General features: G+C 38.1%; 1 protein-coding gene across 2 annotated transcripts in view; it reads right to left on the bottom strand.

Moving 5' to 3' along the window:
• Positions 1–11,566, bottom strand: part of GULP1 (GULP PTB domain containing engulfment adaptor 1) — a 134,520-nt gene extending 122,954 nt beyond the window's left edge. For both annotated transcript variants that reach the window (XM_073306130.1, XM_073306131.1), the window contains exon 1: positions 11,495–11,566. The gene's annotated coding sequence lies outside the window, so the exon portion shown is untranslated. The remainder of the gene's footprint in view (positions 1–11,494) is intronic.
• Between the last annotated feature and the right edge of the window lie 658 nt (positions 11,567–12,224).

Here is a 12,224-nt window from a genome sequence, read left to right as displayed (position 1 = left end):
TAGTTGGTAGCCAGTATCAAGCAGAGTGCCCCATGGGTCGGTCCTGAGGCCGGTTTTGTTCAATATCTTAATTAATGATCTGGAGGATGGTGTGGACTGCACCCTCAGCAAGTTTGCAGATGACACTAAACTGGGAGGAGTGGTAGATACACTGGAGGGTAGGGATAGGATACAGAAGGACCTAGACAAATTAGAGGATTGGGCCAAAAGAAAACTGATGAGGTTCAACAAGGACAAGTGCAGAGTCCTGCACTTAGGATGGAAGAATCCCATGCACTGCTACAGACTAAGGACCGAGCGGCTAGGCAGCAGTTCTGCAGAAAAGGACCTAGGGGTTACAGTGGATGAGAAGCTGGATATGAGTCAATTGTTGCCAAGTAGGGTAACGGCATTTTCGGCTGTATAAGTAGGAGTATTGCTAGCAGATTTAGGGACGAGATCATTCCCCTCTATTCGGCACTGGTGAGGCCTCATCTGGAGTACTGTATCCAGTTTTGGGCCCCACACTACAAGAAAGATGTGGAAAAATTGGAAAGAGTGAGTCCAGTGGAGGGCAACAAACATGATTAGGGGGCTGAAGCACATGACTTATGAGGAGAGGCTGAGGGAACTAGGATTATTTAGTTGGCAGAAGAGAAGAATGAGGGAGGATTTGATAACTGCTATCATCTACCTGAAAGGGGGTTCCAAATAGGATGGATCTAGACTGTTCTCTGTGGTACCAGATGACAGAACAAGGAGCAATGGTCTCTAGTTGGAGTGGGGGAGGCTTAGGTTGGATATTAGGAAACACTCTTTTACTAGGAAGGTGGTGAAACACTGGAATGGGTTACCTAGGGAAGTGGTGGAATCTCCTTCCTTAGAGGTTTTTAAGATCAGGCTTGACAAAGCCCTGGCTTGGATGATTTAGTTGGGGATTGGTCCTGCTTTGAGCAGGGGGTTGGACTAGATGACTTCCTGAGTTCCCTTCCAACCCTGATATTCAATGATTCTATGAAATGACTGACCCAATGTGAGTTGCATGGATAACATTCTGAAAATGTAAGGGATAGTAGGATTGTTCAAATGCGTTTTAGCTCAGTTCACGACGACACGTATCCCCCTCCAGAATGAACAATGATTCTGTCATGATCTGCATTGCCTAATGCGTGGTCAAAGTATCACAGTATATGGAAACAGGAAGAACCAATTAGAGGTGTTTTGGGGGCATACTGATTGTGGGAAACTTTACCATCAAAACCACTTATGCAGTAACTATGGGACAAATCCAGCAATCCTTACCACGGCAAAACACTCTTTGAAGTCAACAGGATTTGGGCCAATAAAATTTATTAAAACACAGTGTCTTTACTTGCACAGGAAGTTAGAAGATGGCCTTGACGACCTTTCATGTGAAATCTGCATGAGGGGGCACTGTTAAAGATGTCAGTGGTTACTACTTCCAGTGCGGTGACCCCCTCTCCAAACTGCATAGTACTACCATCTGTACCAGCTATACCAAAGGGAGGAGAGGGATAGTTAGACTAATTTTTTCAATTAAAGACCAAAACAGTTTTGCATTATTACTTCGGTTGGGGATCAACACTTCCCTAGCACTAATGCCAGTATCTTAGTTCCCTAGCTGTTTATGCTACAGTTCACTCTGCTTAACTCTGCTCTCCCAGCACATCTCATAACGTTAGTCTTCTGAACAAAAGCAATCTCCACTGTGTCAATACCTCTGTATGAATGACAAGGAACAGGTATCAGGGTAGTCACTTCCACACTGTATACATTCTTTTTTGAATTTGGTTATCTATCTTCATATCAGTAAAGACAAACTTCACAATAGGACACACAAAAATGAACACCCTATTGGTTCATCTAGTGATGTATCTTGCCTCCATTAGTAACTTATTGCAGAGAAAGGTGAGCTCCTGCAAATTGCACATCAGTTAATTACTCAATGCTGTATATTACATACATTTTTCTTCACCCCTACAGGCCAGGAGTTTATATCCTGGAGCATGAGATTTGATTACCATTGTCAGAACTTTCACTTACATACAGTAATTACAGTGTTATTAGTAGTCATACATGTATCCATTTTGCTATCACCCAACCACAGTGTGTGTCTCAATGACAGTAGGAGCAGAGAATTACAGATGCTGACTACGACCTAAGTATTTAATAAAAGCAATTTTTTTAAAGTTACTAGGTTACTATGATTAAGCACACAATCAAAATTATGAACCAAATTCTGCTCTTAGGTATGCATACACAAGTCCCAGTGAAATATACGTGATACAAAAACTAAGTGTTGTGTTGCTGGAGTTTTTTTCCTTCGCCCTCAGTATCTCTCCTCCCCCAGTGATTCTTGGAGACAAGCATTCATTCTTTGTCAAGACACTGAAGTCTTATCTTCCTAGAACAGAATGAAGTTTGCAGAATGTAGAGCCTTTCAGTGTCCTTCCATCATGAGATTCAGGGCCTTATGAATGGCTTTCAATGGCTGCTCACATTAAAATAACAAAATGTTATTAAGACAATGTTGAGTTTGCATAGTTACAAAATTACGAAAAGTCAGGAAATGTAAATGCTAGATTCGAACAGTGACATTATCACAACCTTATCTCATATACGGTGTGTTTTATGCCATACATTTTAGGACATAGATAATAATAAAGTGATCTACATATTTAAGCAGAAAAAAAGAACAGCAATAATAGATATGTAACACTGATCATGAATCCTCAGCTTTTGCATTTCTTCACTTTTTGTGACACTAACTATGCAGGTTTAATGATGTATTAACTTTTTTTTAACAAAAGGATTAGAATTGTTAAGCTAGTCAGTTTGTGCATCTTACTAGTTCTGCTGCTCCATAATGACTATGTTGTGGCTTAGCCAGAAGCCCTGAAAGGGGCAGCGTACGGCTATATTGCTCCAGGAGCAAGCCAGAGATGGTAGTGCGACTCTGAGAGTGGTCCCTCGTTCCTCCCAGGCTCCAGAAGGGGAAGTAATTTTTGCCAGCCCAACGCATGGTGCAAAGTACTACTGTTTCCATTACAATTTAACTGCACTGGTTGGCACATTAGGTGAACAAAGTCAGAGAGGAAGCAGATGGAATCCAAGCTCTATCCATTCTTCATCATTGACTACCCACTCCCCACCAACCTTTGCAAGAGGGTGAGTTATAGGTTCTGTAGTGGCTGTTCTCACCACAGGACTGCAACTTGTGGTATAGTCAGCCTGCAAAGAGAAGTAAGAGAGTGTTTTACACCCCCTTGCTCCCCTGTGTAGGTGTGGAACACAGACCAACAATTCATTTTGTGGAAAATTTTGAAATTCAATGTTTTATTCCAATTTGCGATACATCTCCCCCCCCCAAAAAAAAAAATCAAAAAGTTTTGACCAGCTCTAAGTATATTTTACCACCCTTTCCTAAATCACAAATTATTAGAGGGAATTTGTGAGAGTGTTCCAAGGGGGAAAAAATCACTTCTGGAGAGAGATCAAACATGGAACATTTCAACCTGCTACAGGGTCATTGGCCCATTTAAAGGGGAGATGGGGTGGGGCCAGCCTGAGCTGTCCCATAATTAATTAGCCTGAGGCGTAGGACCACGGTTAGGCTGCAGAGACGCTCAGGATGAGTGGAAGAATCTTTTTCTTTGTTGGGACTTTTGGTTGGACTCTTGTTACTCCCAGAAGGCATCATATTTTTTTGTGACTTGGCTGGAGGGTCAAGCCATATCTTCAGCAGTCTCCCGTTACGGAGCCCTGAAGAAGACGGAAACTGAGGCAAAGGGCTCCAGAGCCAGCCAGGCCACGATGGAGCTGTTGGGATGCTGCCGCTCTATTACAAAGCCAAAAGTTCACATAGGACAAAAAGGGGTTACAGTATTAGAACATGTGTAACCTTAACTAAAGTGGTGGCTCCATTCAGTTGACTGTTGTGACCTCCACAATGGGTGACAGGAATCTTGCTGCCTGCATTATGTACAGGATATTCAGGCTGGGAAAGGTACAGCCTTTTGTCAGTGTAAAAATTACAATCACAGCTGCTTACCTACATTCTTATGCTTAAACTGACCCTGAAGTTTCAAAAGAGAAATCTTTAGGTAAAAAGTTGACCTCAGTTAATTTTTCTCCCTTTTGGTACTCTAGCATGTTGCTAATTTTTTCTGAATTGCTGGATATTACTACAATGAAGTGACATTTTTGCACTAGTGAAATTTGAAGGGAAAAGTGTCCACCAAACTTTATTCTGGTATAAAGAATAACAACATTTATCTGATGTTATTAAATCACCTTTAGTCTTATAGAACTGTTGGAAATATTCCAAAGTTAATGAACTCAAAGTCATCCAGTGATCACCACAATGATACAAAATTTGAGAATGGAGGATCCAAAAGGGGGGGAAATGGTCGAGATGACTATTAAAAAAGACCTAAATAAAAAACAAGACTATATGTCTGAGACAGTGTATGTATTTACAGATAGACATATAACATTTTTCCTGGCAGAGCATTTGTGTTTGACAGAAATATGGTGTAAGTTTAATCATATTGGATATTCTTGCTAATTTTCTAGCAGTTTCATAAGAGAATGAGCAAAATATGAAATAATCCTTATCACTCTTATCAGGGTATGACATTGTGAATACAGCTCCAAAATTTAATTCAGCAGACAAGAAATGATTTTTCATGATAGCCGGCAATTCAGAAGATTAAGAAATATGCATTAGTATGAAAGTTAACCAACAATTATCAAAACTTGTCCTTCCACCAAAAAAGTCACTGTAGACTTTTAAGTGACTGATATTCAAATACATAACTGCCTATATGAAAGTTTTACACACATACAAAACCTCTATGTGCTAACACAAATGTTTACGTGCCTGTCTACCTACATGAAGAATTACCCATTTTGTCCATATAACTGCAGGATTTGGGCACATGTGCATCTGTTGAAGCCACTTTTCTGTGGCCAGTTTTGAAAATTTGGCCCACAACGTCCAACTTACTATACAAATGGGTAATAACAAACACCAATTCTAAATGGACAATTCATTGGTTATAGAGCTCAAATTCTTCAGCTTGAAAGCCTTTATGTAAAATATCTGACCTTATGTACATTAAGCTGTTTAAATTGTCCTAAGGCCCTGAATCGCACAATGGAAAGAGACAAAGAGGCTCAACATTCTTCAACTATTATGTTCTAGAAAGCTACAGCTTCAGTGCCTGGAGAGCAAATAATGAACCTATGTCTCGAGGGAGCTTCCTAAGCTTAGCAGAGGGGAAAATTGGTTATTTTATTCAGGTGAAAATCAGAGCTCTTTTTTTTGAGCTGCCTAAAATACTATGATAAGTAGGAACCTATAATATGATTATAATAAGAATGCTCTACAGATATTTTGGACAAATTAGCAAACAGGAAAATACCAAATTCGAAATACTAAAGGGCCAAACTACCCTCTCACACACAGAAAGGAGAGGAGAATATATTGCAAAATACTGTATGAGTTAGAACTTTCTCAGGTGCTGCCTAATGCTTCCTGCATGGTGAAAAATATGGGACCAAAGAGGAGCAGTACAACCGCATGAAGTTCGGAAATGAAATCCGACCAGAACCCTACAAACTCAAGAACATCCCTACCGAGAAACTTTCTCTGAATTTCTCGCTCATGGTTACTCTCAGAAACCATATTGATATATTGGCTCTCCCCTATATAGAATCATAGGGTTGGAAGAGACCTCAGGAGGTCATCTAGTCCAATCCCCTGCTCAAAGCAGGACCAACACTAATTAAATCATCCCAGTCAGGGCTTTGTCAAGCCGGGCCTTAAAAACCTCTAAGGATGGAGATTCCACCACCTCCCTAAGTAACACATTCCAGTGTTTCACCACCTTCTTAGTAAAATAGTGTTTCCTAATATCCATCCTAGACCACTCCCACTGCAACTTGAGACCACTGCTCCTTGTTCTGTCATCTGCCATCACTGAAAACAGCCTAGCTTCATCCTCTTTGGAACCCCCCTTCAGGTAGCTGAAGGCTGCTATCAAATCCTCCCTCCCTCTCCTCTTCTGCAGACTAAACAAACCCAGTTCCCTCAGCCTCTCCCCAAAAGTCATGAGCTCCAGCCCCCGAATCATTTTCGTTGCCCTCTGTTGGACTCTCTCCAATTTGTCCACATCCCTTCTGTAGTGGGAGGACCAAAACTGGACGCAATACTCCAGGTGTGGCCTCACTAGTGCCGAATAGAGGGGAATAATCACTTCCCACGATCTGCTGGCAATGCTGCTACTAATACAGCCCAATATACCGTTGCCTTCTTGGCAACAAGGACACGCTGCTGACTCATATCCAGCTTCTTGTCCACTGTAACCCCCAGGTCCTTGTCTGCAGAACTGCTGCTTAGCCAGTCGGTCCCCAGCCTGTAGTGGTCCCTGGGATTCTTTCATCCTAAGTGCAGGACTCTACACTTGTCCTTGTTGAACTGCATCAGATTTCTTTTGGCCCAATCCTCCAATTTGTCTAGGTTTCTCTGGACCCTATCCCTACCCTCCAGCATATCTACGTCTCCCCCCCGCTTAGTGTAATCTGCAAACTTTCTGAATTCTCTCTCATATTTTACATATTGGAAAGGAAACTGAGCAGCCAACTGAGAACAATATAATAGTTACAAAAGGCCCTGAGAAAATAATATGTGTTAGGTTACTGACCTGAAAGGGCCTCTCATTGAAATTCTGGTTTCACCTATCACTATATTTCAAACACTAGAAGAGCTATAACTGAAACCATCTGATAATCTTTCATGCAAAAATTCTAATATTGGAAGCAAGTTAAAGTATTAGAAGAAGAAGAAGAAGTAAATGACCAATTTCTATATCAAAAGGCCAACAAAACTGGGGTAGCAAAGAGCTATTTGGCATGCAATTCTGTACCTTTCACATGCTCCCAGTTTCTGTCTTGTAAGTATGGTTGTCTAGTGAAAAAAAAGCCAGGCATTTACATTATGTGTTAGCTTTTTGCTTTATTTTTGTTTAGGCCTGGTTTTCTAATGAAATAAAACCTTTTAGCCAGGTGATCGTTATTTTTATGAAAAAAACACAGATCTTATTGAGTGACTATCTAAGAAAAAAATACCACAGCAACAAGAACACAATAAGAACAAATTTCAGAGTAACAGCCGTGTTAGTCTGTATTCGCAAAAAGAAAAGGAGTACTTGTGGCACCTTAGAGACTAACCAATTTATTTGAGCAAGAGCTCACGAGGTGCCACAAGTACTCCTTTTCTTAATAAGAACAAAGATAATAACTTTTAAAATTTTGGAAAAACTCTAATGCATTCCACAAAGAGAGTTTTAAAGTTCACTGGCAGCTATATTGTCTCTGGTTTGTTTGTTTGTTTGTTTGCTTAATTTTCTTCAACTTTTCACAGGTTAGAATACAATAGAAAATATCCTTCTTTCTTTTTTATTGCTTATTTAAAAAATTGTGATAAATGAATTACATACATCTAAATAAGAAATATGAAACCAAAAGAAACTAGCAGTAGAAGAAATTGATTTTTACATGTTACCATTATTTATTTATATGCCATAGTTATTTCCTCCACTTTTATGGCTTCACTTGTTTCCTTCGTGTCCAAAGGAAGAATAGGAAACACTAAACTTATGTTGTCTGTGAAATGTAGCATGAGATTATAATAATTCTGAAGATCATTTTATAGACAGTCCATTCAAGTGAAATTGTATTCTGTAACTTTTCCTTGAGGCATTCTCATGATATTTCAAACTTTGTCCATTACATTTTGTCTGTCTATTTCCATAAATGACTGTCATAAAGAACCATGATGATTTGGTTTAGCTGTCAGTACAGATACAATTTCTCAAACTTTGCCATTTGTAATTACTGCAATGTAATTTAGTGTTGTGGGGGTCTTCCATGTTTCATGAATCAATCACTGGGCAGCAATCATAGCTTTTAAAAATGATGTTTTTCCACATGATGTTAGAGAAATCAGATTTTCCCACAGAACAGTAGTCTGGACATAGACCTGTGTACCCATATCTAAACTAAGGTTGACAACTGCGCATTTATTTTTGGATGAAATCTGGGCACTAGAGTATAACAAACTATGGGCCAAATTCAGTGCAGATCCATACCCTGAACAAGTCAGTGAGATTTCACAGCTTGTAATTCAATGCTGAATTTGGCCCAGAGTGAAAAAATGTGGCCTTAAATTTCCTACATTTCCAGCATGATTACCCTGTGCTTAAAAATGTCTCTTTCCATCTGACAAAAATAATACATTTTTCCTGTGTTTCTAATGCAGCATAAATCAACAAACTGTAGCTCCATTCTGTTAACTTTCCTATTTGTGCATCAGTATGATCACTCTCTACAGTAATATCTATAAATCTCAGGCTACAGAGCCAGCAAAAAAAGCAGACACCCTTTAAGATTTGGCCTCAAATACTGATAATTGTTCATTTAAAAGTTAATAATCTAATGCCTTCTGTTTGTCTGTTTGTTTATAATATGTTATATAGACATGCACACAGTGCGTGTATGTGTGTATATATGTTTAGACTCAGATCATCCCTTCAGTTATATACAGATGACTTGGATACCAATATTACTAATAAGGATCACCGATATGTAGTCACAACATTTATGATTGCCCTTACAATACGAAATCTCTTTCTTTACTATAAAACATATTAAATTCCTAGAAGAGCTTACAACTAAGACTGAAGACAATAAAGACAAGACATACGGAAACTGAGATTAGGGAGAGTGTGATCTCTGCACATCTCTACTAATATAACTATTTACTGCTGCACTTGAGGAGATGAAGTTTTTCAATATAGTCACCTTGGTTGGTTGGGTATCACTATACAAAGCTAAATTAAAGGTGGTACATTTAAATTAAAGGTGGTACATGGTAAAGGTGGTAAGGATGGGACCAGGCGCAGAAAAATGGGTCAGAGGAATACATAGAGAAACATATATGTGTTATGTGTTTGACCTAAAGAAAATGTTCACATCTTTTGACAGTGAAGAAGCAGGAATTTTCACAGTGCTGTTTTTGAAAACATGTTGCAGAAAAAACAACTTTCCAACATCATTGACAATGACATCTCAGTTTTCCCCTTTAGTTGTCGTACTTAGTTTTGAATAAGATCCATGAAAACTCTATTAATATAAATTGGTATATAATTTGCATCTGTTGATTTTAAAAGTAGATAGTTTTCATTCTAATATTAATTTCTTTTTCATGGTTCGTAAATTATTTAATGTTTCTGCAAGTCAAATACAAAGAACATTGCTTCCATGAAATATAAAAATGGATAGGTAATCCAACTCTTGTTAAAGTCAGTGGAAAAGTTCCCACTGAGTTCTATGCTACTTTGTTCACAAGTATCAAAAGCATAAGTATCAAAATTTAATAATCATGATACTTGATGATCTTACATTTATCTTGCACTTTAACATAACAAATCAGGAAAAAGTATTCTTCTATGAAGCCTGTGTTCATATAATCTGGTCTCACCTGATACCCATATTATTTTCAATTACAACTTTTGTCTGCAGAGATTCTAATTCTTTATGATTGCCTGGGTGAATAAGTGCTTCCTGACTCAACCAGTTTGTTTTGTTAAATATTCACTTATGAATGCTTTCAGTTGTCACTGTTAAGCTGAAAGATGGGTGGGTTGATATTAGATATTTAATTTGAGATTTCAATTAATCAATTAAACCCTCACCTAATTTGATTACTGTTACAGGTAGTCCTTGTACTTTCAACACAACTGGTTCCTGAAAATTGCATCATAAGTCGAATGGTTGTAACTTAGAACTGCAATCACTGAGCGACGGAGTGTCGTAAAGTTGAAAACAACGGTTGTAAGTTGAATCACAATGTCAATTCAGAAACATCATAAGTGCCGTTCATTTTAGGTAGAATGTCATAAAGTTGAGGACTGCCTGTATTTAACTAAACATATAAGGACCACATAAGACGTAAAATATGTTGTGGGCAGGGGGATGGGAGGGGACTATGTTCTGCACTGTAACCCTGAGCTTCAGAGGATTGGGAGCCACAGTGATTAAGTAAGGAAGTATCTGACCATAGGATAACCCAATGGCCAGGTGAACTACCAAGAAAACCAGCACAAAACATAGGAAGAACAGGCTACTTCTCAAGGAGGGAGAGACCAAGTTGCAAACAGTATCAGCACCCAGCAGAGTAGAATAGGGGGAAAGGTTATCTACAGGAAAAAAAACTCTTCCCATGGCTGTGGGGAAAAAGAACCATGTGGAAACTAATATAAAATGTGTGGAAATTGTTTATAAAAACAAATATGCTAAGGAAAATTAGGCAACACCAATAAACACAATGCATCTCCAGGAAAACATTTGATTACCTCTCTGAACAGAGAATAAATCTATGACTGCATATAGATGGGTCTGTGATCTTAGTGTCAATAAACTAAGTAGATGTATGCTCCACAAGGGCCACAGAGATACTGTTACTGCATTTTGTTAGGTTCTATTATAAGACACCTTAAGCTTCTAAGTTTAATATAGATAGCTATGGCAAATATGAGGCCAACTTTTTTGTGGTGTAAATGGATGCATTCACATTGACGTCAATGGAGTTTCACTCATTTACACCAGCAGAGACTTTGGTCAATGGTCTTTTTCACTTAATAAGGGTTTTTAGAACAAAGATCTATTTGAATTATGTGAACATAAGATCAGAAAATGCAGCTCTTATTGTTAATGTTTTCCTCATTATTAATACACAAATATCATTTTATGTTAAATGTTTTCACTCACATCAGACAAATTTGTTTGTATTTGCTTTAAAAGAAAAATCTATCTGTAAAACTCCGTCTAAAAATTAAAAGTATTAAAATAACAGAATGAAAAAAATGAATGAACTGAAAGATCTATAACTGGGAATTTATCTGTTAGAGACTATTTGGCAGTAGATACATACAGTTTTAGAAAGTCTCTTTTTCAACATAAAAACAAGATTAATTTTAGCCTTCAAAGCCCATGCCTTTAGAATGAACAAAGTTTCTGTAACACAGGGTGGTTTAATTCTATTAAAATGTGATTTTCCAAAACAGCTTCACCAGGAATAAAAGCCCAACCACTAGAAACAATAAACAGCAGCACAGAGACCTACATGCCTCCCTTTAGCTGTTCTAACACCCTCTTGCATTCCCTCTGATCAGAAATCAGTAAAGGAAATAGCATGAGATTCAGTAGAGGCTCTCAGAGCCTCATACTACAGACAGAGGACTCTTTATAGGTACGTATCTGGAGTGACTTGATCCATACAATTTCCAGAAAGTCATTCCTTTCTAAATTAATTGGTCTAATACAACTACTCTGAAAGGATTTATTCTGTAATACTAGTATTTTTTAACCTTTACAAGTATTTATGCAGAATTACTTTGGTCTCCCATACAATGAAAGCCAAACTATTTACCTTTTTTTCTGCTGAAAGCACGGTTCATGTTGAGAATCAGCCAATCAAATATGTTTTCTGTTTTGTGGCACTTCAACCTGAGAAGTAATGCACAAAAGGAAAGAATAAGGAGACAAATCTATAATAAAATGTCAAGTTAACAGATTATTTAAATATTATGTGACATTCAAAATGTTTTTAAAACTGAATTGGCCAACTTACATGTACATATATCTATAGGCATACGCCTGCCTTTATTATATATGAACATTGGTGTGAAAAAAAAAATCAGGTGATTCAGGAAGGTATATCTTTGAATGTCCCAGGGAAACTGAATATGACAAGTATGGTAAATTCAGAATGGAGAGGGGTAACTCGTGGTGTTCCCCAAGGGTCAGTCCTAGGACCAATCCTATTCAACCTATTCATAAATGATCTGGAGAAAGGGGTAAACAGCGAGGTGGCAAAGTTTGCAGATGATACTAAACTGCTCAAGATAGTTAAGACCAAAGCAGGCTGTGAAGAACTTCAAAAAGATCTCACAAAACTAAGTGACTGGGCAACAAAATGGCAAATAAAATTTAATGTGGATAAATGTAAAGTAATGCACATTGGAAAAAATAATCCCAACTATACATACAATATGATGGGGGCTAATTTAGCTATAACTAATCAAGAGAAAGATCTTGGAGTCATTGTGGATAGTTCTCTGAAGACATCCATGCAGTGTGCAGCGGCAGTCAAAAAAGCA

The sequence above is a fragment of the Lepidochelys kempii genome, chromosome 11 (assembly GCF_965140285.1).
Source record: "Lepidochelys kempii isolate rLepKem1 chromosome 11, rLepKem1.hap1, whole genome shotgun sequence".
Lineage (NCBI taxonomy): Eukaryota > Metazoa > Chordata > Testudines > Cheloniidae > Lepidochelys > Lepidochelys kempii.
The sequence above is the reverse complement of the archived record's forward strand: the minus strand, read 5'-3'. Positions and strand labels throughout refer to the sequence as shown.